The sequence below is a fragment of the Loxodonta africana genome, unplaced genomic scaffold (assembly GCF_030014295.1).
Source record: "Loxodonta africana isolate mLoxAfr1 unplaced genomic scaffold, mLoxAfr1.hap2 scaffold_181, whole genome shotgun sequence".
NCBI classification, from domain to species: Eukaryota; Metazoa; Chordata; class Mammalia; order Proboscidea; family Elephantidae; genus Loxodonta; species Loxodonta africana.
Window position 1 is genome coordinate 107,105 of NW_026974925.1, and position 27,684 is coordinate 134,788.

A 27,684-nucleotide genomic window follows, 5' to 3' on the forward strand; every position below is an offset into this window, starting at 1 on the left:
CCCTGCCTTGACCCAGTGTATAACCTGCCTTTGTGCATTCGAGGCCCTTTGAGGTCTGAGCCTAGAGCATAAAAGAGGACATCAACTGGGAAGGTAGCTTTTAAGAAGATGTTGATGAAAAGATTTCAGAAAGCAGTACCTCCCCAGCCAGCCTCTCCCCAGCCTGGGAATGCCAACCCCTCCCACCCTGATACCTCTGAGAATCTCTGATTTTTGTTTTGGATCCTTAGGAGACTGCAGAATTTACCTGGCCTGAACACCTTGGCTTTTCTCTGCCTGTGACCCTCTCCCTCACAGGAGCTGTCTCTGTCACTCTGAGGCATACACACAGGACAGACTGTGGATGGAGGTGCCCATCCTAGAGGCCCTGCCCCCTCCTTTCCTCTGCCCTCTGCGGTCTCATCGCCCAGAGAGATGGATGCATCCCTGTCATGTCCAGGGCTTCCCCACACCTGGGATTTGATGTTGTGACTGAGACTTGGTCTTTTTTGTCCACTGTTGAGTCTGGTCCTGAATTTGCCTCTTCCATCCATACCTCTGGTCACCTGTGTTCTCGCTGTTCTCCCCAGGTTCAGAAGCCTCTCCTCTCTTTTGCTTCTTTCACCTCAGAGGGCCTTTTTCTTCCATTTCTTTGACCTCGGAACAGGTCAGATTTGACCACAGGAAAAAAAAAAAAAATTAACAACATTTATTGACGTGTCAAGAACCGGAATGTACAGCTTTATTTAAAGGAGATGAAAAAGTTCCAAAGCTCTGCCCCTTACCCGAGGACATACTCTACAAGAAATACCCTGCAAGCGCTGGATCAACTCTTATCCAGAAATGGTTAACACCCAGGGGGATTTTTCTACACCACCTCCCAGTTACATTCCCCTAATGAGGCAACAACAATGCTTCCTAATCATAACCCCAAATTCACCCTAGGAGACCAGAAGACATGGCTGGGGTGAATTCATTTTCCTTCACCGGGCCCTCCACTCCTCCTGCCAAGCCCTACCTCTTTCTCTGCCTGTATGCTGCTGGGAAGGGACCCAGAGTCCTTGGTTTAGGGCTTTATGCCCACTGCTCACCTGCAGGCAGGTTTCCTGACACCCTGCCATCTCTCTGATTCCTTCTCCTCCAAAGAACTCAGTGATACCCCCTTCACCATCACACCTCACCAGGGTCCCCCTTAGCCTCCCAAGTCCCACTGAAATCCCATTTCCCTTTCCCTACTTATGCTGTGCTCATCCTTAGGGTCCCAAGATCTCACCATCAAGATGAGGCCTGTCCTGTCCTCTTCTGGGCCAGGGGAGCCTCTGAGGGGACCTGGTGTCTGCGGTCAGCTATCTGGGGCTTCTTCCATCCAGATCACCCTTAGGGCTGGAGCTCTTTGTGCCCTTGGGGTGGAAGACTGGTGATCAGAGGGGAAGGAGGGTAGGATCTTCCAGGGAAGCTGGGTTAAACGAACCTGAATGGAGGTCTCTCTTGAAGGGACTGGGTTTCCAGCCCAAAGGCCCTGCTCCTCCTAGTCCCAGGGTGCTAGCAGGTCTTTAGGCGCTTCCCCCTCTGGCCTTGTTGCTGTGCCTTCTGCGGCCTGGCCTGCCTCTGCAGCCTGTCCAGCTGGTGCCTCAGCCTCTTCAGTTCTTCTCTCTGCTTCTCCAGCTGCTCCTCCAGGCGCCTGCAGACCTCTCTCTTCTCCCTCACCTCCCTCTTCTTGGAGGCCATCAGGTAACTCCTGGCCAGCTGGTGGCAGCGTTGGGGCCTGCGCTGGACTGAGCTTGGCAGCCGCCTCTCCAGCAGCTCTTCAAAGAATACCTGGCAGCTGAAGCCCTGGCTCACAGCATGCGCCGCGTGCGCAACCAGGGCCTCCCGGGACTCGAACACGTGACAGCAGGCCACGCAGCGGAAGCCGTGCTCACGGGTCACCAGCCACTCTGGGGTGGCTGCGCGGGGGCTCTCCCCATGCTCCTCCTCTTGGTCGGTGGGCTCCTGGGTACAGGTCTGGGGCCCCTCCTGCCAGGGCTCCAGGTTGCTGACCAGGGACTCTGTTGGCCAGTCTGGGGCCAGAGCCGATGGTGCTCTCCTCAGAGAGCTCGGCCTCAAAGACCTGGGGCATCTTTCCCACAGGGGCAAAGGAGGTTTTGGTCTGCCAGGCGACCGCCACCCCCTTGACTGTGTGCACCTGGGTGAAATGTGCACACCTGACCCATTGCTTCTCTGAAGTAGCCCCGTAGCTAGAGGAGTGAGAGGTCTGCTTGGTGGAAGATGAAGGAAAAGAGCTCTCGGATGGTTTTGGAATCTTCCTGTGCCTGGAGCTTTGACTTTTTGTTTGGGATGTTGTTGACTCTTGGGCATTTTCCTCTGGTAGAGACCTCTGAGAATAGAGAGTAGATTTAGTTGAGCTTTGAGGGTACTTATTCTCACCTGTGAGCCCAAAGCTTTGGTCATAGGGACCCCTGGAGGCCTCTCCATCACCACATCCTCCACCTCTGCAGACCCCATGGTTTCTTTCTTCTTCCCCAGAGACCCACCACCTTTTGGGGGCACTGCTGTGGAAGACAAAATCTCCATTGTAAAGTGGCACTGTTTATGGTAGTTCATTTTTTAAGAAGTTATTTTTCTTTAATTCCACATTTATTGAATTCCAATGAATTTGTTCCTTTGGAACTTAGAAATGACCTCATTCCCTTATAACTTCATTATAAATGTGTGACGTCATTGAAAGAAGTTTTCTATAAGGGTGATTTTCTTAGTAAATTTGGGGTATAAGCACTCAAACGAGAGCAATGCTCACCTCTTTCAACCTCTTTTACTGAAAGGCTGTTTTACGGAGAAGTTATACTTAAGAGAAGAATGCGTATATTTAGTTAAGACTCTTACATGTATACCTCTTTCTTGTACCCTTCTTAACCAAGCTACAGTAGGGGATTAAAATTGCTTTTCTCAGAATAGAAGCCCTTGTCCTTATTAGAGAAACTCCTTCAGCGTGAGGCAGAAACAGATGTCCGTATCTGAGAACCTGATGCCAGAAACCTCAGATAGCCAGCACACAACCACCTTGACTGGTTGTGTCTAGGTGGGTTGCCTATGTCAACCTAAAGATCTGTGTATGTTTGTGAATATGTGGGAAGGACTGTAGACTTCAGGATCCAGAAAGAGATAGAGCTAGGTCGTGTGTGTTGGATGGAGGGAAAGCTCCAGAGACAAGATCCAGAGACGGAACCTGCCAGCAGTGTGTAAGAGGGATACAGAGACCAAGGAGAGAGCAGAAAGCAGGGCTCAGCCACTGAAAGGCAGAATGGGGCAGCAACAGAAAAGACAAAGGGGGTACACTAGTTGGAGAAAGGATGGAGAACTGGGAATGATAGCAGAAACTGAGGTTAGCTATAGTTGGAATTTGAAAATTCTTTCTTGCTAGGCTTTGAAAACATCATGCTGATTGAAGAAAGTTAGTCACAAAAAGACAACTACTGTATGATCTTACTTATATGAAATAAGCGAATTTATAGAAACCGAAGATTATTGGGGGTTGCCAGCTGTGACAGGGAGGCGGGAAGGGCCTGAAATCTTTCACTGTCTCATCTCATGCTCTCATTCTTAATCTCTTTATACTCTCAATACTTTTTCTTTTTAAATTTATAACATTTCTATTACTTAATTATCATATAACTTGAGTTTTAAATAAAAAAAAAAATTCAAAAAAAGAGAAATGAGTAAGAGAAGGCGCCACTGTGCAATACTTTGTGTCAGCTGGGCATCAGGGAACCAGAGTGACAGAATGCACTTCTTCTTTGCGCAAAGCTTGAGCAGAGTCATGGCAGCTACAATCACCATGTCATATAGACACTCCGGTAAAAGGTCTGGTTAACTAGAACTTTGGAAATTGGGTGAGGGGGTAGAAAGGAATGCATAGCAGAGAAACTGAAGATATATATATATATATGTATATATATGTTAATTAAAATAACTTTGTGTAGCTAGTAATTGCGAATGATAATTCATCTTGGATTTCTGAGCAGAAGATCCAGGTAATGATACCTGACTTCAAGAAAGTTTGCTTTGGCATTATTGTGCACAGAACACCCAAGGAAGAAATACAGCTCCTCAATGGGAGCTGATGCACTGCTTCAGCAAATCTTAGGATATAAAGTTAGAAGAAAAGCATCATCTCCTGAAGGTCATAAAAGTTGTTTATGAGTCTATACTAGATTTTCTTTTCTTTTTTTTTATTGTGCTTTAAGTGAAAAGTTACAATCCAAGTCAGTTTCTCATACAAAAACTTATGTACATTGTTATATGACCCTAGTTTCTCTCACTACTATGTGACAGCACACTCCTTCTCTCCACCTGTGTTCCCTGTGTCCATTCAACCAGCTTCTCTTCCCCTCTGCCTTCTCATCTTTACTCCAGATAGGAGCTGCCCATATAGTCTCATGTGTCTACTTAAGCTAAGAATCACACTCCTCACCAGTATCATTTTAGGTCCTATAGTCTAATCTTTGAAGAGTTGGTTTCAAGAATGGGTTTTAGTTTTGGCTGACAGACAGTCTGGGGGTCATGACCTCTGGGGTACCTCCATCTCAGACCATTATGTCTGGTCTTTTTACTGGAATTTGAGGTCTGCATCCCACTTTTCTCCTGCTTCATCAGGGATTCTCTGCCATGTTCCCTTTCAGTGCAGTTATTGGTGGTAGCCAGGCACCATCTGGTTCTTCTGGTCTCAGGCTGATGGAGTCTCTGCTTTATGTAGCCCTTTCTTTCTCTTGGGCTAATATTTTCCTTGTGTCTTTGGTGTTTTTCATTCTGCTTTGCTCCAGATGGCTTGAGAGCAATTGATGCATCTCATATGGCAGTTTGCTAGCTTTTAAGACCCCAGATGCCACTCAACAAAGTGAGATGCACAACGTTTTCTTAATATGCTTTGTTATGCCAATTGACCTAGATGTTCACTGAAACCATGGTCCCCAGACCTCCGCCCCTGCTACTCTGTCCCTCAAAATGTTTGGTTGTATCCTGGAAACTTCTTAGCTTTTGGATAAGTCCTGTTGTGCTGACTTCCCCTGCATTGTGTGTTATCCTTCCCTTCACCTAAAATAATTCTATCTACTATCTAATTAGTGAAAACCCTCTCCATCCCTTCCCACACTGGCAACCATCGAAGAGTGTTTTCTACTGTGTTTAAATCTTTTCTTGAGTTCTTATAAAAATGGTGTTATACAATATTTGTCCTTCTGTGACTAATTTCCCTCAGTATAAAGCCTTCCAGATTCCTCCATGTTATGAGATGTTTCATGGATTCATCGTTGTTCTTTATCACTGTGTAATATTCCATTATGTGAATATACCATAATCTGTCCACTCATCTGTTGATGGGCATCTTGGTTGTTTCCATCTTTTTGCTTTTGTAAACAGTGCTGCAATGAAATATTCCATTATGTGAATATACCATAATCTGTTTGTCCACTCATCTGTTGATGGGCATCTTGGTTGTTTCCATCTTTTTGCCTTTGTAAACAGTGCTGCAATGAATATAGCTGTGCACTAATCACTAAAAAGAGCATTTCAAGATCTATCCAGAAGTACAACACTGCCAGTGATGGCATAATATTCATACGCCTACAAGGAATACCAGTTAATACAATCTATTCAAATTTACACACCAACCACTAAGGACAAAGATGAAGAAATTGAAGATTTTTACCGACTTCTACAGTCTGAAATTTATGGAATGTGCAATCAGGATGCATTGATAACTACTGGTTACTGGAATGAGAAATTTGAAACAAAGAAGGATCAGTAGTTGAAAATATGCCCTTGGTGATAGAAATGATACCAGAGATCACATGATAGAATTTTGCAAGACAAACGACTTCTTCATTGCAAATAACTTTTTCACAACATAAACAGCAAGTTTTGTTTTTTTTTTTTATAAGTGTGGGCCTCACCGGATGGAATACACAGGAATCAAACTGACTACCTGTGTGGAAAGAGATGATGGAAAAGCTCAATACCATCAGTCAGAACATGGCCGGGACCAACTACAGAACAGTCAACTACACATATGCAAGTTCCACTTGAAGCCAAAGAAAATCAGAACAAGTGTATGAGAGCCAAAGTATGACCTTGAGTATATCCCACCTGAATTTAGAGACCATCTCAAGAATAGATTTGACATGTTGAACACTAATGACCAAAGACCAGATGAGTAGTGGAGTAACATCAAGGACATCAGACATACAAAGAAAACAAGAGGTCATTAAAAGGGGAAGAAAGAAAAGATCAAAATGGACGTCATAAGATTTATGACTCTGAAATGTGCTCTTGAACATCTAGTAGCTAAAAAGAACAGAAGAAATGATGAAGTAAAAGAGTTAAACAGAAGATTTCAAAGAGCAGCTATGGAAGACAAAGCAAAGTATTATAATGACATATACAAAGATCTGGAGTTAGAAATCGAAAGGGAAGAACACCCTTAGCATTTCTCAAGCTGAAAGAGCCAAAGAAAAAATTCAAGCCTCAAGTTGCAATAGTGAAGGATTCTACAGAGAAAATATTGAACAACTCAGAATGTACCAAAAGAAGATGGAAGAAATACACTGAGTCACTACACCAAAAAGAATTGGTAGATGTTCAACCATTTCGGGAGGCAGCATATGATCAGGAAGCAATGGTACCGAAGGAAGAGGTCCAAGCAGTACTGAAGGCATTAGAGAAAAACAAGGCTCCAGGAATTGATGGAATACTAATAGAGATGTTTCAACAAACAAATGCAATACTGGAAGTGCTCATATGTCTATGCCAAGAAATTTGGAATACAGCTACCTGGCCAACTGACTGGAAGAGATCCATATTTATGCCTATTCCAAAGAAAGGTGTTTCAACCAAATGCAGAAATTATCATCAATATCACATGCAAGTGAATTTTTGCTGAAGATCATTCAACAGTGGCTGCAGCAGTGCATTGACAGAAACTGTCAGAAATTCAAGCCAGATTCAAAAGAGGACGTGAGAACAGGTAAGTCATTGTTGATGTCAGATGGATCCTGGCTGAAGGCAGAGAATATCAGAAAGATGTTTACCTGTGTTCTATTGACTATGCAAAGGAATTTGACTCTGTGAATCATAACAAATTATGGATAACATCACAAAAAACAGGAATTCCAGAACACTTAATTGTGCTCATGGGGAACCTCTGCATAGATGAAGAGGCAGTCATTCAAACAGAACAATGGGCTACTTCATGGTTTAAAGTCAGGAAAGGTGTGCATCATCCTTTCACTATAATTATTCAATCTGTATGCAGTCCACATAGTCCAAAAAACTGAACTATATGAAGAACAGAGCATCATGATTGGAAGAAGACTCATTAACATCCTGTGATATGCGGATGGCACAGCCTTGCTTGCTGAACGTGAACAGGACTTGAAGCACTTACTGATAAAGACCAAAGACTGTAAAGACTTAGGTATGAATTACACCTCAACATAAAGAAAACAAAAATTCTCATCAGTGGAGCAATAAGCAACATCATAATAAATGGAGAAAAGATTGAAATTGTCAAGGATTTCATTTTACTTGGATCCACAATCAACACCCATGGAAACATCAGTCAAGAAATTAAATGATGCATTGCATTGGGAAAATCTGCTGCAAAAGAAATTTTTAAAGCATTAAAAAGCAAAGATGTCACCTTGAAGACTAAAGTGTCCCTGATCCAAGCCACGGTGTTTTCAATTGCCTGATATGCACGTGAAAACTGGGCAATGAGTAAGGAAGACCTAAGAAGACACAGGACCTGGCAGTGTTTCATTCTGTTGTACATAGTGCCACTATGACTTGGAACTGACTTGAGGGAACTAACAACAACAACAATGCAAGGCAATACATGTCATGATGATATGTAATTTATTTCAAACTTGGAAGCCATTGGAGGATATTCCTTTACATAATATGTACACCCTGACTTACTAAGGAGACAATATGGGTGTTTCTTTGTAAGCAAAATCTCCTAAGAACAGATACTTTTGAATTGGGAGCAATACTTTAATTGGAGTTCGTTAGGAGGCTCTGAGAAGCCATTTTTCTGTGATAGTGTATATGTCTTCTTCTATCATTCATTTGTTTTAGAATAACTCACTGTTGAATGAGAATATGTTAGAGCCAGGACATATGATGAAATATAAACACAAGAATTTGTTAAAATGAATAAATTTTTAACACTAAAACAATTTCATCTGGGAGTAAAAATTCATTTATATATATATTGTTGATCATCTACTATATACAGATAATTTCTATTTTAATAACTTACTTTTCTTTCTTCCTAGCTTCCTTCCGTCCTTCCTCCCTCTCTCTTTCTCTTCCTCCCTCCCTCCCTTCCTTTACTTCTTTCCTTTCTCTCTCTCTTTCTGTTCTATGTCATTAAAAAGTGTACCACCCTTTAGATTCACCAGTTTCAAATAGTTGAGAGATAATATAGGGTAGCTGTGAGTTGGAATCAACTCTATGGCAATGGGTTTGGTTTACAGGGTATGTATTTTAAAAGGTTTTATATACATATATAATTAAGCTGGACATTTAGGGAAAACTACTTAAAATCTCCTCATATCAGTTTTATCATCTATAAAATGTCAGTGGTGATATCAACCTTAAGAGGTTGTGTGAAGTATAAACTACAATTTAATCCTGACACAAATCCTGAAATATTTTAGGTGTCACCCAGCGAAGGTGGTGAATAAAAGTTTTACCTTCCATGTATGGTCATGGTCCAGATTTAAGGCTTGTTTCTCCCACTTTTGTTTCTTCTCTGAAATTATCATCAGAATTTTTTCTCCTTGTCCTTTCTTTTTGCGTATAATGTAATAAATGCTAATACCCATATCACAAAATTATGGGGGAAAATTAAAAATAAAGACAGGTGAAAAAGTTTTGTAAATAGACTACAAATAAATATTTATTTCTCTTTCAATGGATAAAATAAAAATAAAAGGGACAAAAAAAACCTATTTGGATTTCTTTTTGCAGAAGAAAAAACATCCTCTTCTATTTAGACCTGGGGAAAATGCTGAAAGCTGCTTCCGGGTCAGGCACACAGCCCTTGAAATGAGTTCACAGGACAGGATACTAGCACATAAACAGGGAGACATGGATAAAAAACAATATGTTCCATTGGCAGTCATAAGACATGGCATCAAATAACTGATCTGATGTGGCATTCATTATTTCTGTATTGTGCTGTTTTCCCCACTTCTTTAATTTAGGAAAATATTGGCTACCTCATGGGCAAAATCATTTTAAAAACGTGATTGTAAATATGACGTACATATATTCACAAAACGTGGAGGAATTCTATCCCTTCAAAAATATAGGAAAAAACATTTGGGGAACTAGTGACTAAAAACAATGAAACATATCAATCCTTAGATTAGGGAAGGCAAAGATATCCCAAGAGGGCAAAGTAAAAATAAATCTGAATCAAGATATAATGTAGTGAAACTTCAGTACATAAATACAATAAAAAATCTTAAAAAGAACCAGAGAGTAAAGAAAGACGTATATAGTTATATATATATAATAAATAAACAAAATAAGACTAATAGTTTATTTCTTAAAAAAAAAAAAGGTGGAGTTTTTTAGATGAAACAGATCATCCAACAGTTTTAAGTTCAAACCTTTATTTAACAGAAGAAACGAGAAAATAATATCTGCTATTAACACTTCGATTCATAATTATATTTCAGATTTAAACACCTCCCCCCCAAAAAAGAAAAAGAAATTATAATGGTTGTGAATTGATATAAAAATTATTATTGAAGTTTATACAATAGTCTAAGCAGAAAACCTAATAGAAATTAAATGCAATTGAAGAATTGTAACAGAAAGCTTAGCAATGATTTTAGATGAATTTTCAAAACCATTTAATTAAACAAAAGCTTTATAAGATTTATTTTAAAAGATACAAGTTACAGAAGAACAAAACCGCGCACACTCCTCTAAGTAGAGTTGACCTCAATGACATGCATGGAATCAAGCTTTCGAGACCTGCATTTGCTGATGTGGCATGACACAAAAGGAGAAGAAACAGCTGCAAACATCCATTAATAATAGAAACATAGAATGTATGAAGTATGAATCTAGGAAAATTAGAAATCATTAAAAAATGAAATGGAACACATAAACATCAATATCTTAGGCATTAGTGAGCTGAAATGGACTGATATTCACCATTTTGAATTGGACAATCATATGGACTTTTTTTTTTATGGACTACTGTGCCAAATCGAAGAGAGTTCATCATAAAAAGAACATTTCAAGATCTATCCTGAAGTACAGTGCTGTCAGTGATAGGATAATATCCATATGCCTACAAGGAAGACCAGTGTCTTAGTCATATACTGATGCTATAACAGAAGTACCACAAATGGGTGGCTTTAACAAAGAGAAATTTATTTTCTCACAGTCTAGTAGGCTAGAATTCAAAATTCAGGGCGTCAGCTCCAGGGGAAACCTTCTCTGTCAGCACTGTGGGAAGGTCTCCATCATCAATCTTCTCCTGGTCAAGGGGCTTCTCAGGTGCAGGGACCCTGGGTCCGAAGGACATGCTCTGCTACTGGGGATGCTTTCTTGGTGTTATGAGGTCCTCATATCTCTCTGCTTGCTTATCTCTTTTATACCTCAAAAGGTATTAGCTTAAGACACTATCTAATCTTATAGATCTCATCAACATAAGTGCGACTAATCCATCTCATCACATCATTGTGATAGGATTTACACCACATAGGGAAATCACATTAGATGACTAAATGGTAGACAATCATACAATACTGGGAATCATGGCCTAGCCAAGTTGACAGATATTTTTTAGGGACACATTTCAATCTATGACAAGCAGTTAATATGACTATTATTCAAATTTGTGCACCAACTGCTAATGCCAAAGATGAAGAAACTGAAGATTTTTTACCAACTTCTGCAGTCTGAAATTGATCAGACATGCAATCAAGATGCATTGATAATTACTGATGATTGCAATGTGAAAGTTGGAAACAAAGAAGAAGGAACAGTAGTTGGAAAATCTGGCCTTGGAGACAGCATGATAGAATTTTGCAAGACCAATGACTTCTTCATTGCAAATACCTTTTTTCAACAACTTAAATGGTGAGTATACACATGGGCTTCACCAGATGGAATATACAGGAATCAAATGTCTACATCTGTGGAAAGAGACAATGGAAAAGCTCAATATCATCAGTCAGAACAAGACCAGGGGCTGACTGTGGAACAGACCATCAGTTTCTCATATGCAAGTCTACGAGAGCCAAAGTACAACCTTGATTATATCTTACCTGAATTTAGAGACTATCTCAAGAATAGATTTGATGAATTGAAGGCTAATGATTGAAGGCCAGATGAGTTGTGGAATGACATCAAGGACATCATACTTGAAGAAAGTAAGAGGTCATTGCTCTGACAGGGATCACAATAGAGGGTCTGAGAGCTGGAGAAAAAATGTAGAACAAAATTCTAACTCACAAAAAAGACCAGATTACTCGCCTGACAGAGACTGGAGAAATGCTGAATATGTCCCCTGGACACACTTTTAGCTCAGTAATAAAGTCACCCCTGAGGTTCACCCTTCAGACAAAGATTAGACAGACCCATAAAGCAAAACTAAAGGGGCACACCAGCCCAGGGGCAAGGGCTAGAAGGCAGGAGGGGACAGAAAACTGGTAATAGGGAACCCAGGGTCAAGAAGGGGAGAGTGTTGACATATTGTGGGGTTGGTAATTAGTGTCACAAAACAATATGTGTACTAATTGTTTAATGGGAACCTAGTTTGTTCTGTAAACCTTCATCTAAAGTATGACAATAAAGATATGAAATAAAATATATATGTATATCTGTCAGAAAAAAAAAAAAACAAGAGGTCATTAAAAAGACAGGAAAGAAAAAAAGAAGACCAAAATTAATGTCAGAAAAGACTCTGAAATTTACTCTTGAATGTAGAGTAGCTAAAGGAAAAAGAAAATGATGAAGTAAAAGAGATGAACAGAAAATTTCAAAGGGCACCTCAAGAAGACAAAGTAAAATATTATCATGAAACGTGCAAAGACCTGGAGTTAGAAAATCAAAAGGGAAGCACATGTTCAGTATTTCTCAAACTGAAAGAACTGAAGAAAAAATTCAAGCCTTGTGTTGCAATATTGAAGGATTCTACAGGGAAAATATTAAATGACGCAGAAAGCATTCAAAAGAAGATAGAGGGAGGTGGAGTCAAGATTGCACAGTAGTCAGACACTTCCAGTGATTCCTCTTACAACAAAAACCAAAAAAAAAAAAAAAAAAACAAATACCTGAAAAAACAAGTGGAACAATTTTATACATGACAAGATAAGGGCCCTGAACATCAAAGGCAAAGTTAGGAAATCAGACTGAGTGGCTGGGGGAGGGAGACACGGTTCAGAAGTGGCGAGCAGTTGCCGGACCTGACTTGGTGAGAAATGGCGCCCCTTGGACACAGTCCCCTGGAGGGACAGTGGCAGGGCTGGCAGTAGCATTCAGGATGCAGTCTCCTCAGGGGGAGACAGCAAGTCACACAGTCTACTCACAACTCTGGAATCAGAGAAGAGCAGTGCTGTTGGCAAAAGCTAAGTCCTTGCATTTGTTTTACTGTGCGCTCAGCCCCCAAGACAGCTTCAGTAGCTGTAGATTTCCCTGCACCTGAGATAGGTGTTGCTGTGCACTGAGCCATTCTCCTGGCCTTGGAGAAGGAATAAATTAACAATTGGGGGAAAAGATAATCTGCCAGCTCCACTAAGCTGGGAAGCTCAGGACAGAAGAAGCTCCTTTCCAGGCACGAATGGTCCACGGACTTTGAATACCTCTCATCCCTGCATGGACCTGTGTAGGCCCATTTCGGGAGATTAGGCCCTTGTTACTGCAATGGTGTATGTGCTGGGTATCCAACTTCAACTGTTTTACCTTGCAGTGGAGAGGTGTGTTTTTGATGTTTGACACTGCTCTGCCTATTAAACAGGGTCCTTACCTACCTACACTGGGGGCCTGAGAACTGGTGGCTCCGCCCACATCATCTAGACACCCACAACAGGGGTCCAAGGATAACAGGTGCCTCCCAGTCCTTACAAACAAAAGCATAGGGTGCCTGTGGTCTGACTGCAGAACCCACCTACCTGTGCACTATAGAAAACAGGGGTGCACTTTCCTCACAGACACTTGGGAGATGGTTGTCAGCCCCCTGCCTTTGTTCAGAGTGTGACCCCCTGCTGCAACCAGATACCTGTGTCTCCAACAATCACCCCTCCCCATCTTAGACTATAGGACTTGATGACCTACAATTGATGACCAGCTACCTAGACACCTGAGCTGAATTATACAAGAAAAGTGAATGGACTCTTAGGCTCATATACCTGGTAACAGCTCTAGCCATCTGGTGACAGGATGTTAAATCTTGAAAGTTGCAAATGATCAAGCGAGCTCACTCAAGCACCCTATTTGGGCATATCAAAACAAAAGAAAGCAAAAAGCTAGGATACAGTAGGCAAAAGTAAAAAATAAAATAAAATAACTTATAGATGGCTCAGAGACAGCAGTCAATATCAAATCACGTAAAGAAGCAGACCATGATCACTTCAACAATCTCTCAATACAAAGAATCAAGGAATCGTCCAGATGAAGGTGTTTTCCTGGAATTACCAGATGTTGAATACAAAAGGTTAATATACAGAACTTTCAAGAGATCAGGGAGATCAGGCAAAATGCAGAACAAGCCAAAGATGTAGGATGATGAAGAGGGAGTGTTTGTTGTGTCATAATCTGCAGAAGGCTGCAAAGTGCACATGGGGTCCATTCCCCCGATGCTCACACTAGAGCACCCCACCCATGTGGAAATCTCTGCAAGTGTTACTGAGTCCCTCGCACATCCACAGTGAACAGCTTTCAGATTCTTATAAGAGGGAATTGTGTCCCAACACCAGCTGCTCCCTGGAAACCCTATGGGGCAGTTCTACTCTGTCATATAGGGTCTCTGAGTCAGAATTGACTAGATGGCTACAGGTTTGGCTTTTTCTTTCAGCCGAGTGGTGAGTGTTTGATGTCAGCTCCATAATCATGTTATTAAAAAATAATGACAGGGTAGCAGGTGAAAGCAACAAAACAAAACTGAAATGTAATGGCTTTTTCACATTTATTGGCCCCACAGAGTTCCTTCGAGGTGTTTACTTTTCACTAGATTCGGAGAAATGTTTGTGAGAGAGACAACAGCTTGAGATAGCTCCAAAATTACGTTTCCCTCCTTAATGTTAGGTTACATTAAGAGCTGGTTGGCTGGTTTATGATCTGCCTGCTTCACAAAAATAGAAGGCCCATGCAGGGAGGAACTTGTCTGTTGTGTCTGTCAGAGTATCCTGGTACCTGGTGCCTAAGAAGTGCTAAAAAATGATTTGAGTGAATGTGGGTGGGTTTGTATAAAAAACACTGTGTTGCTGTCTTTATTTAGTTAAATAGTGAAAACAGGGATAAGGAAAATGGAGACAATTATTTGTATAATTTAGAGTTACATAAGATGAGAATAGAACTTGAATAATGAAGAGATAAAAAAATAAGCTGTACGGATGGAATGTACCCCCTTCCCTTTGCTTTGGAGGGAGACATTTTAAAATTGGATTGTTTTTTCCCTACTGATTTATAGGTTCTATATGTGAATTGAAAGGTAGTCTTTTAGGAATCACAAATATTTCTATTGAGATACAATTCACCTGCCGTAACACTGCCTTTGAAAATATGCACAATACCTTGGCTTTTAGTATATGGGCAGACTTGGCACAACAGTCACCACTGTCTAGCTTCAGAATATTTTCAGTGCCCAGTAAATAAAGGCCCTTGTTAATAAAGGCGTATTAACAGCCATCCTCATTACTCCTTTCCTCCAAGCCGTAGCAACCACTAATCTACTTCTGTCTGTGTTGGTTTGTCTGTTCTGGACATTTCATGTAAATGGAATCATACACGATGCGGTCATTTGTGTTTGGCTTCTTTCATTTAGCGTAATGTTCTCAAGGTTCGTCCGTGTTGTGGCATGTATCAGTACTTGGTGCCTTTTTGTGGCTGAGTAATATTCCAGTCTATGAGTATACCACATCCTGTCTATCAGGTCATGACATTTGGGTTCTCTGCACATTCTGGCTGTTACGAATAACACTACTAGGAATCCTCTGTGTGAGTTTGTATGTGAACATGCTTTTGATTCTCCGGGTACAGACCTAGGAATGCAACTGCAGTGTTGTATGGGAATTCTCTGTTTAACTTTCTGCAGAATTGCCAAACCGTTTTCCAAAACAATTGGATCATTTTACATTTCCACCAGCGGTATTCCAGCTTCTCCACATCGTCGCCGACACTTGTCCATCCTGTTGAGTTTAGCCATCTTAGTGGTTTTGAAATAATAGTGCACTTTAGTTTAGATTTGCATTTCCCTGATGACTAATGAGGTTACGCTTCTTTTCCTGTGCTTGTTGAGAGTTTCTGTATCTGCTTTTGAGAAATCTCTATTCAAATCCTTAGCCTGCAAACTTTTTTTCAGCTTTTTGCCTGTATTTTTACTCCCTTCATATACTTTTTGATATGCCAAAGATCTATAGATCTTAACAGTTTTAGCCTTCATATTTTGGGATTTTTGAAAAGTCTTTCTCTTTTATCAATAAAAAGAAAATAAAAACTTCTAAAATTTTTATGGTTGCATATTTTAATTTTAAATATTCGATCCATCTGGAATTTTTTTTTGTGTAAGGTTGTTTTGTGTAAGGTATGAGAAAAAGGATGAAAACATTTTTACAGGTGGTCTGAGTGATTACCAGATTGCTACAAACGCTCCTTTTCCCATGACCCATATCTTCACTGCATTTTCCCGTAGTCCGTACAGAGAAGCCTTTTTACAAAGGGAGGCCACCATTCCCAGCCATTTCATTTTAAGGTTTGTTTTCTGCAATTAAATCCCTTGTGTATCTTATCTACACACCTTTTCTTTTAAGCTAATACAAATTTTGTGTGAGTAGGACCTTGTCGAGTGTAAGATGGGCTTGAATTTCATAACTGGTTCCGTGTGGTGCAGCCCAGCAGACGGACAGACAGAAGCAGGGGCTGCAGAGGCGACAGAAGCTATGAGAACAGGAGCCTCTAGAGATTTGCTGTGGAATTTCACATAAAGCTCTAGACTTTTCTGTGTAAACTTATCATCATATATGGACATCACCTTAGAACAGACAGAGAATAATGCTTTAAAAGTTAGACATTCCTAAGGAAGGTGTTCATTCCTTAGCAGATGCTGAGAAGTGTATGTGTTTTGGTGAAGATATGTACCCATTTCTACTGGGTATGTATCTAGAAGTAGCATTGCTGGGTCCTAGGATATATGTATGTTCACAGCTCTTGTAAATACAGACAAAACATTTTTAAACTGGTTGTATCAAATTACACTTCCAGTAGCGGTAGATTAGAGCTCCATTTACTCCACGTTATACCCAATAGTTGGTATTTTCCATCCTTTCCATTTTAGCCATTCTGGCGTGTAGGGGATAGTATCACATTATGGCTTTTTATTAGAATTTCTCTGATAACCAGTGAAGTTTTGTCACTTTTCATATGTTTCTTGGCCATATAGAAATCTTTTATACAGTGTACAAGTATTCGCTCATTTTTCTATTGAACTGTCCGCTTCCTTTTTCCTTTTTGGATTGTTCTTTATGTATTCCAGAACCAAGTCAGTATTAGGATATATGTATTGCAAATAACTTCTGCTGAATTCACCCTTGTGGCTTGTCGTGAACTTTCAGATGCAAACACCCGTCTTTTACAAAAACAAGCAAATGGTGTAGACATAAAAGTTTATTAGGGGTTACCAGGGGCAGGAGGGAGGAAATAAAGTGGTGTTCCTGCATATGGAGACTGAGTTCTGGTTAACAGTGGTAGGAAAGTCACATTGATTAAGGGCAGGGTTGCACAGCCAATTAATGGTAATTACTGTCAGTTGTTCAGTCACCAAAGGTTGTGTGGTATGTTTACAACAACAACGATGAGCAGCTGCTGGGGCAACATAATAGTACTCAACGGATGAGGCGTATTCTTTTATTATACTTTTCTCTATTTTCTAATTTGTTTTTATAACATGCTACTGTTCAAATTTATAAAATGTTTGCATGATGAAAGTGGATAACAGGGTCTATCCCACCCATTACATCCTTCTAAGGTTTAAATGAGGGAGTACATGCCATCAGTGGAGGCTCAGCCTTAGTTGGCGCTCGAGAAATGCTTCATTTCTCCCACTCTTCTGGCTCACTGTCTTCTCCCCTGGTTTATTTGCTCTTCTCTTTAGAGCTGGAAGCATGTGACCACCAGGCTTCCCGACACCATCATTCTGCTTTCCATACCAATGTTATTGTAGTCTTGGGTTCCTGGGCAGCCTCTCCGCAGGTTTAATTCTTTCATTTCTATTAATTTATTATTTAAATATATCCCTTTAATTTTGTCTTACTTATAGAAGTATGTTCTAGTCATTGAAAATTTGGAGACTACCCTAACACACATGGGAACACCATGAGTAAGAATAGACTCCACGGCAATGGGTTTTATATGTGTGTCACACACATTTATGTATATTCACATAAATATTATATCCTGCTCCTTTCACTCAATATTATATTTCCATGATAAAGTTTTGTTTATTTTACAGACAACATCAAATTGTTTTATTATATTCTGCTGTGTGCAAGGAGTATATAATTTTAGCAATTTGAGTATAGTTGAAATATTAAATGTGCATGTTTCTAGTAATCTTCAACCTATACTTAAATCTTTTAACAAAAATCTTTGCTATTGAACCTTTTTTTTTATTTGTTATTCAGCATTCTTTAACACTAGGAGATAGTCTCAGGATCAACTCAGATCATATTTTCTCCCTCTTACACACGAAGGCCCTTAAAGTATTCAAAGATTGTCGTTGTTGTTGTTAGGTGCCGTCGGGTCGGTTCTGACTCATAGGGACCCTATGCACAACAGAACGGAACACTGCCTGGTCCTGCGCCATCCTTACAATCATTGTTATGCTTGAGCTCATTGTTGCAGCCACTGTGTCAATCCCCCTCATTGAGGGTCACCCTCTTTTCCACTGACCCTGTACTCTGCCAAGCATGACGTCCTTCTCCAGGGACTGATCCCTCCTGACAACATATCCAAAGTATATAAGACGCAGTCTCGCCATCCTTGCCTCTAAGGAGCATTCTGGCCGCACTTTTTCCCAAACAGATTTGTTCGTTCTTTTGGCAGTCCATGGTATATTCAATATTCTTCACCAACACCACAATTCAAAGGCGTCAACTCTTCTTCCGTCTTCCTTATTGATTGTCCAGCTTTCACATGCATGTGATGTGATTGAAAATAGCATGGCTTGCGTCAGGCGCACCTTAGTCTTCAGGGTGACATCTTTGCTCTTCAACACTTTGAAGAGGTCCTTTGCAGCAGATTTGCCCAATGCAATGTGTCTTTTGATTTCTTGACTGCTGCTTCCATGGCTGTTGATTGTGGATCCAAGTAAAATGAAATCCTTGACAACTTCAGTCTTTTCTCCATTTCTCATGATGTTGCACATTGGTCCAGTTGTGAGGATTTTTGTTTTCTTTATGTTGAGGTGTAATCCATACTGGAGGCTGTGGTCTTTGATCTTCATTAGTAAGTGCTTCAAGTCCTCTTCACTTTCAGCAAGCAGGGTTGTGTCATCTGCATAATGAAGGTTGTTAATGAGTCTTCCTCCAATCCTGATGCCCCGTTCTTCTTCATATAGTCCAGATTCTCGTATTATTTGTTCAGCATACAGATTAAATAGGTATGGTAAAAGAATACAACCCTGACGCACACCTTTCCTGACTTTAAACCAATCAGTATCCCCTTGTTCTGTCTGAACAACTGCCTCTTAATCTATGTAAAGGTTCCTCATGAGCACAATTAAGTATTCTGGAATTCCCATTCTTCCCAGTGTTATCCATAGTTTGTTATGATCCACACAGTTGAATGCCTTTGCATAGTCAATAAAACACAGATAAACATCCTTCTGGTATTCTCTGCTTTCAGCCAGGATCCATCCAACATCAGCAAGGATATCCCTGGTTCCACGTCCTCTTCTGAAACTGGCCTGAATTTCTGGCAGTACCCTGTTGATATACTGCTGCAGCCGTTTTTGAAAGATCTACAGCAAAATTTTGCTTGTGTGTGATATTAATCATATGGTTCTATAATTTCCACATTCGTTTGGGTCACCTTTCTTGGGAATAGGGATAAATATGGATCTCTTCCAAAAAAAATATATATATATATATATTTCTTTTTTTTTTTTTTCCAGTCAGTTGGCCAGGACGCTGTCTTCCATATTTCCTGGCATAGACGAGTGAGCATCTCCAGTGCTACATCTGTTTGCTGAAACATCCCTATTGATATTCCATCAATTCCTGGAGCCTTGTTTTTCGCCAATGCCTTCAGAACAGCTTTGACTTTTCTTCCTTCAGTACCATTGGTTCCTGATCATAGGCCACCTCTTGAAATGGTTGAATAGTGACCAATTATTTTTGGTATAATAATTCTGTGTATTCCTTCCATCTTCTTTTGATGCTTCCTGCGTCGTTTAATATTTTCCCCATGGAATCCTTCACTTTCGCAACTCGAGGCTTGAATTTTTTCTTCAGTTCTTTTAGCTTGAGAAACACCGAGCATGTTCTTCCCTTTTGGTTTTCCATCTCCAGCTCTTTGCACATGTCATTATAATACTTTACTTTGTCTTCTTGAGAGGCCCTTTGAAATCTTCAGTTCTTTTATTTCATCAATTCTTCCTTTTGCTTTAGCTGCTCGAGGTTCGAGAGCAAGTTTCAGAGTCTCCTCTGACACCCATCTTGGTCTTTTCTTTCTTTCCTATCTTTTCAGTGACCTCTTGCTTTCTTCATGGATGATGTCCTTGATGTCATTCAAAAACTTGTCTTGTCTTCGGTCACTAGTGTTCAATGTGTCAAATTTATTCTTGAGATGGTCTCTAAATTCAGGTGGGATATTTTTGCTCTCATGGACTTGCTCTGATTTTCCTCAATTTCAGCTTGAACTTGAATATGAGCAATTGATGGTCTGTTCCACATCAGCCCCTGGCCATTTTGTGACTGATGATATTGAGCTTTTCCATCGTCTCTTTCCACAGATGTAGTCAATTTGATTTCTGTGTGTTCCATCTGGCGAGGTCCATGTGTATAGTCACCGTTTATGCTGGTGAAAGAAGGTATTTGCAATGAAGAAGTCGTTGGTCTTGCAAAATTCTATCATTTGATCTCCGGCATTGTTTCTATCACCAAGGCCCTATTTTCCAACTACTGATCCTTCTTTATTTCCAGCTTTTGCATTCCAATAGCCAGTAATTATCAATGCATCTTGATAGCATGTTCGATCAATTTCGGACTGCAGCAGCTGAAAAAAATCTCCTATTTCTTCATCTTTGGCCCTGGTGGTTGGTGTGTAAATTTGAATAATAGTTGTGTTAACTGGTCTTTCTTGTAGAAGTGTGGATATTATCCTATCATTGACAGCGTTGTATTTCACGATAGATCTTGAAATGTTCTTTTTGACGATGAATGCAACATCATTCCTCCTTGAGTTGTCATTCCCAGCGTAGAAGACTATATGATTGTCTGATTCAAAATGGCCAGTACCAGCCCATTTCAGCTCACGAATGCCTAGGATATTGATGTTTGTGCATTCCATTTCATTTTTGATGATTTCCAATTTTCCAAGATTCATAATTCGTACATTCCAGGTTCCAATTATTAATGGATGTTTGCAGCTGTTTCTTCTCATTTTGAGAAGTGCCATATCAGCAGATGAAGGTCCTGAAAGCTTTACTCCATCCATGTCATTAAGGTTGACTCTACTTTGAAGAGGCAGCTCTTTCCCAGTCATGTTTTGAGTGCCTTCCAACCTGGGGGGGTCATCTTCCGGCCATGTATCAGACAGTGTTCCGTTGCTGTTCATAAGGTTTTCACTGGCTAATGCTTTCCAGAAGTAGATTTCCGGGTCCTTCTTCCTAGGCTCTCTTGTCTGGAAGCTCAGCTGAAACCTGTCCTCCATGGGTTACCCTGCTGGTATCTGAATACCGGTGGCATAGCTTCCAGCATCACAGCAACACACAAGCACCCACAATATGACAAACTGTCAGACACGTGGGGGTAGCAAACTATGATTTCATTCATCATTTTCATTTTTTCATTCAATCAATATTTAGAAAGATTCCATGTGCCAGGAATAGTCTACATCATGTAGACGCAGTGGTGAAAGGTACACATTGTCCCTGCCATTGTGAAGGGGACACCCAGTGCGGGTGGGAGGGGGACTGGTAAAATGCAGTCCAGAGAAAGGACAGACCATGCTCCAGGAACCACACTGGACTTCAGAGAGCTTTGTTGGCTGCCGTTCATCTGTCCGGCTTCTAGATGTCAGAGTGCCCTCAGGCTCAGTGCTTAGTCCTCTCTCTCTATATAGACACCCTCTCTCTAGGATGTCTCAGTGAGTCGGTGGCTGTCTGTAGCTGAGGATGTGATGTTTACACCTCCATCCATTTCAACTCCTCCTGGTTCATGACTTCTATTCAAATGTCAGCGTAGCTCTCTGTACCGAGTTCTTCATCTGTAAAATGTGCCTTATAATGATACATTCCTCACATGGGTATCATGCAGAGCAAGTATCTTAAGAAAGGAGAAACCCTCACAAGACTCCTGGCACCAGTAAGTGTTAGCTGTCAGTATTATTACCTGACATCTCCACGTAGATGTCTAACAGCTATGCCATGTTATCAACGCCATGAAACAATTCTTGGTCCCAACCCCATTCCACCCTTATCGATGAATTTCTCAGGGCTTCAGTGATGGGAATGTGTGCGTTTTTCCACCTAATGGACATGGCTAATAAAGGTTGGCCTGGTCCTTCATAATAAGTTGCTCCAAAGTTTATATGGGTGGACTCAGACAAGTGATAGCCAACTAATATAGACAAAAAAATAGAACTCTCAGCTGCTCATATTTGTACTCTCAGCCTAGAATATCTGGTGAGGGTACTATATGGACTGAATTGTGTAACCCCAAAGGTACGTTGAAATCCTAACTACTGTACCTATAAATGTGACCTGATTTGGATATAGGGGATTTTTTAAATTATTTTAATGAGGCCATACCAGTGTAGGGTGGGTCCTAAACCTAATCCCTTCTGAGTTACAAAAAGAACAGAATAGACACAGACACAAACAGGGGAAGAGGGAGACAGACAAAGGGGAAGATAATCTACAAGGCCAGGAACGCAAAGGGTGGCTGGAAGCTGCTAGAAGCTGAAGTAGACATGAGCCATGCCCTGAATTCCTACTTCTAGCCTCCCGAACTGTGAGAAAATAAATATCTGTTCTTTAAAGCCACCCAATTGTGTTATTTTTTTCTTATGGCAGCCCTAGATGACTAACACATACCCATGGTTATCCATGAAGCCTGGTGTAAAATAGCGTTCTCCCCTCCTTGTCTAGCCCACCCGAATCCTGCTATTTCCTTATCAGTGTCCTCTGCCTTCACTAAGAGCTACAACAGAGTCGGCTTGATGCTGATGCATAGAAATGCAGTTTATTTTTTAGTTTATATTTATGATTGACTAGCTTTAATTTCAATGGTTTGTTAATTTTTCTGTGGAGGCATTTCTGTAATCTATGAGTAACAGCAGTTGCAGCTTTTCCTTCTTTTTGTTGTCGCTTTGTTCTAGCTTGGGCCTCCAGTGTTAAATATTTAATATAAATAATGATAGAAAGCATCCTTATTTTTTTAAAGAATTTTTTTGTGTGCTTTAAGTGAAAGTTTTCAAATCAAGTCAGTCTCTCACACAAAAACGCGTATGCACTTTGCTACACACTCCCAATTACTCTCCCCCGAATGAGACAGCCTGCTCTCTCCCTCCACTCTCTCTTTTCGTGTCCTTTTCGCCAGCTTCTAAACCCCCTCCACCCTCTCATCTCCCTTCCAGGCAGGAGATGCCAACATAGTCTCAAGTGTCCACCTGATTCAAGAAGCTCACTCCTCACCAGCATCCCTCTCCAACCCATTGTCCAGTCCAATCCATGTCTGAAGAGTTGGCTTCGGGAATGGTTCCTGTCCTGGGGCAACGGAAGGTCTGGGGGTCATGACCACTGGGATTCTTCCAGTCTCAGTAAGACCATTAAGTATGATCTTATGAGAATTTGGGGTCTGCATCCCACTGTTCTCCTGCTCCCTTAGGGTTTCTCTGTTGTGTTCCCTGTCAGGGCAGTCATTGGTTGTAGCCGGGCACCATCTAGTTCTTCTGGTCTCAGGATGATGTAGTAACTGATTCACATGGCCCTTTCTGTGTCTTGGGCTCGTAATCACCTCGTGTCCTTGGTGTTCTTCATTCTCCTTTGATCCAGGTTGGTTGAGACCAATGGATGAACCTTAGATGGCTGCTTTCTAATGTTTAAGACGCCAGACGCCAGTCTTCAAATTGGGAAAGCATCCTTATTTTAATGCTAATTAATTTTAAAGAGAATGTCCCACATTTCACCATGAACTATCATGCCAGTTGTATTTTTCCAACTTAAGGAACTCCTTTTCTGGTCCATGATTGCTCAGAGTCCTTATCTCTCAGTGTGATTGGATTTTATCAACTGCCTTGTCCCCATCTCTTGAGGTGAGCATGTCTTTTCTTCTTCCATCTATGCTTATGGTGAATTAAATTATTCAATCTTTAATGTTCACTCAAGCTTGCATGCTGACGATAACCCCCCTTGATGATGGCGTATTACCTGGTTTATACTTTGCTGGATTTCCTTTGCCAGTATTTTATGTAGGTTTTTGCATCTCAGTTACTTGGTGTGCTTGCCCTGTAACTCTTCTTCTACGATCCTTGTCTAATTTGGTGTCAATATTAAACTAGCCTTAGGGATGAAGTAGAGGAGCATCTCATCTTTTTCTCTTCTTTTCTGACTTTGCACAAGATGAAAATGCTCTGTTTCTTGCCTGTTTGCTGCAACCTGAATGAAAGTGGTCTCGGCCTCCTATTTTCTTAGGGAGATCTTGAACTACTGACCCATTTTGTGTTGTGATTAAAGGTCTTTTCTGGTGCTACTTAGAAAAATTTCCACTGCATGTTCTAGGCTGCTAGGATTTCATCTTTGAATGTTATGTTGTTATCACGATTTTCAGTCTCATCCACGTCAATTAATCAATCCCAGATTTTCCCTCATTTTTCCAAAGTCAAACTCTACATCTATTCCTGGTACCAATTCCCTTATCTAAGACTTGTTTGCAAACAAAAATACAACCCAGCATCTTTGAGTCCATGATGTGAGAATACAGTCCCACATAAGTTTTTTTGTAACTGTTTTTCTTGTTAAGTGTTTCTCCCCTTTTTTTTTTTTTTTTTTTTTGTTCATTTCCCACGTATCTAGCAGTTTCAAAGTTGTGCCCTTCAGGTTGAGGTCATTAGCTTGATTGACTCTGTGCAGGGCCATGGGGTGCCAGTTGCAAATGGGCATCAAAAGAGCACTCCTCTAGAACTAGGAGGCAGGAGGAGGTGGTTGGGCGGTTGTTGGGGGGGAGGGAACTGGGCAGGGCTGTGTGGAGAGGGGCGCCCAGGGGAGGTGCCAGCTCGGAGGCTGCCCCACCACAATCTCACGTGCATCAGGAAGGAGCTGGCTGCAGGAGCCTTTCGCGAGAGTCCCAGCCCACCCAGCCTTGCCCTGAACTCAGACCCGCTAGGCTCACAGGTCCCACCAGAACTAGGGGAAGCCTGAGGCTACCGATGTCAAGTCCCAGGGTACACCCCTGAGCCCAGTCACAGTGCTTATGCTGGAATAGGAGGGCAGAGGAGGCGTATGGGGACTTGGGTCCAGAGGGTGACCCAGAAAGGGTGGGAGAGTTGTGGTCACCCTAGGACTCTGGCTCCGCACGTGAAGGGCCGCAGGTTGCACTTCCAGGAGGAGAAGGCGAAGCCACAGAGGCCACACTGCTCACACAAACAATCCCCCACCCCCCTCTGCCCTTTCTCCAGGCGGGACGCCCCTCCTGTGCTGTCCTCAGAAGGGCTCTTCATAGACCGCACCCCTAGTTTGCGGAGCAGCAGAGCCTGCCCCAGTCTGGACTAGGGACTTTATTTCTTCCACTCTCACCACTGGCTGAAGGCAGACTCCTGTCTCCACAGACTAAAGAGGAATTATCAAAATGAGCTCGAAACTCTAGATTTGAGTTAAGGATCATAAATTAACACAGAGAAATACAACTTTAACAACAAAGACCTGTTTGGAGCCCCAGTTGGAATTAAAAAAAAAAAAACTTGAACAGAGGGAGTGATAAAGTTTTCCTTCTTTTGCCACCCTCTCTCGGTGGTCCCAAGCTTTCTCATCTCCCACCTCACAAGACTGTATCAACTGCTTTGAGACTTTTAGAATAAAGATCCCCAGGCATATCACTGCTGTGACCCTGTGAGGATTTCCCCAGTGCTGGGTTAGACTAAGACAGAATCCTTCCAAGGCTTCCAGGGCCTGTGTACTGGACAGTCAGCACACGGAGCCTCAGAGCCCACTTCATTTTTCCTGCAGTTGGGCATGACACCAGGGACATGACCCTTGAGAGTGCTGACACTTCCTGAAGCCAGTGACCCTCCCCCTGGGCTTCTCTCTGCCTGGGTCTCAGAGTCTCTGAGGCCAACTTGTACCCTCAGAAGTGTTTCTGCTGAAGGACACGTAAACAGCACTGTGGATTTGTGTCCCGCAGTCTGCAAAACTGCCTCCCCTGAGTGGGGTGAGGAGCTACTGAAATATTGAAATCACTGAAACTAGCAGAAGCCACAGCTCATGGTCCTGGGAGAAAACTGGGAAGGACGGAGAGGTGAAGAGGCTATAAAGGCCCAGTCGTGAAGGCGACCATGGGCCAGGATGTCCGGAAGTCGCAAAGCTGACCAATGCTGAGTGCCCTAAAACCTGCCACTCCTGTGCCCATCTTTTCTTTCAATGGACAAAGTCTTCCCCTGCTCTTATGCGCCTGGGCTGGAAGGGCCTTTGACTTACAACATGAAGCAGCCTCCAGAGCCTCTTGGGGCAAGTGATGGTCAAGGAGGCTCTGCCTAACCCCATCCAGCCCTTCCCACTTGTCAGAGGACCAGGAATTTCAGTCTTCCAGCTCCTGGGCTGATCTAGTGACTTGTAACAGGATTTCTCTGGAACTGGAAGGTGTTGAAGGCAGGAAGTACTCCTGGGTTTCTTCACCCAGCTAAATGCCTAGTTCCTGGTCTTATTACACGGCTTACATTCAGGATAAGAAGAGGCATTTGGAGCTTTACGCATGACCTCTTAGCAGAGGTTTCTGTTCAGGAGCGAAGAGGTAAAAAGAAAGCAGTGTCTACTAAGTCCTTTTCCAAGAGTCTCAGGAAATTCTCACGAAGACCCTCTCAGGTAAGGACTGACGGGAAATGCCTTGGTTTAATATTAAACTTTGCCCTTGACACATTTTGTTTATGGAGGGCATATACATATTGTCCGCTCAAGGAAGCACTGTAGTTCTTATCTAGACTTTATGTAGAATGAGTATATATAAAACCTAAACTTGGTCCTTAAGCAAGGGGTTACCTCTCAGAGAAGGCCTATGGGAAGGTTTCTACCAAATTCTGTGGTGCTGCCATTGCTCCAAGGATCCCAGGTGGTGCCAAGTTTGAGCACTCGGCTGTTAACCGAAGGTTAGTTTTTTGAACCCACCAAAAGGCTCTAAGGAGTAAAGACCTGGCGAACTGCTTCCGTTAAGATTACAAACCAGGAAACCCTATCGGGGCAGTCCTCCTTTTACACTGGGCCACAATGACTCAGAAACCCACTCGATGGCACCTAGCAATAACAACAGGAAGCCATTGCCCCCAATGTGCTTGAGATGCCTTTCTGGGGAAGGTTGGCCTTCAGAGCCAGCTCATGGCCACACGGGAACTGAGGCTCATGTTTTGTTACCACACCTTAGTTTCAGTCAGTAAATTTATTTTCCAGCTTATTCATAAGACTTGACTGCAGACATCTCTCAGGTATTGTCAAAATTAATTCCATTCTCTAATAATGATTTGCCAGGACGTATTTCCAAGCGTTTCCAAGAGACTGGAAAAACTTTCCAAAGAGGCTTGTCCAGCGCCATGTTGTGCAGTAACTACAGTGTTGACGTAGTATATTAACCACATAGTTTCCACGTTTTCTGCTTTCCTTAAATAACAACTGAAGTTCCAAGTCTACCACCTGAAGTACTTCCTTTAGTGTTTCACTTAGAAGTCTGGTGGTGATGAATTCTCTCAGTTTTCTTTCCCCTAAGAATGGCATTATTTGTGCTTTACTCCTGAAGGTAATGATACATAGATACATGATACATAGAATTCTGGGTTAGTATTTCCATCTTTCAGGGTTGAAAAAATGTTGTTTCACAATCTTTTTTTTTTTGGCTTCCATGGCTTCTGATAGTGAATACAGAGTCATTCAATTTGTTTTTCTCAGGTGAAATGTGTTGTTTTCTCTCTACCTCCTTCCTGAGTATTTTCTTGACCTTTGTTATTCTGCAGTTGATTATGATGTATGGTATTTTTATGCAAGTAACC

The 27,684-nt window shown here is 41.6% G+C and overlaps 1 long non-coding RNA gene across 1 annotated transcript in view; it reads left to right on the forward strand.

Annotated features, from left to right (window-relative positions):
- The window catches only part of LOC135229299 (uncharacterized), a 55,689-nt gene extending 29,594 nt beyond the window's left edge, over positions 1–26,095 (forward strand). The window contains exon 2 of the long non-coding RNA XR_010320083.1: positions 25,114–26,095. This is a non-coding gene — a long non-coding RNA (uncharacterized LOC135229299). The remainder of the gene's footprint in view (positions 1–25,113) is intronic.
- The last annotated feature ends 1,589 nt before the right edge of the window (positions 26,096–27,684 follow it).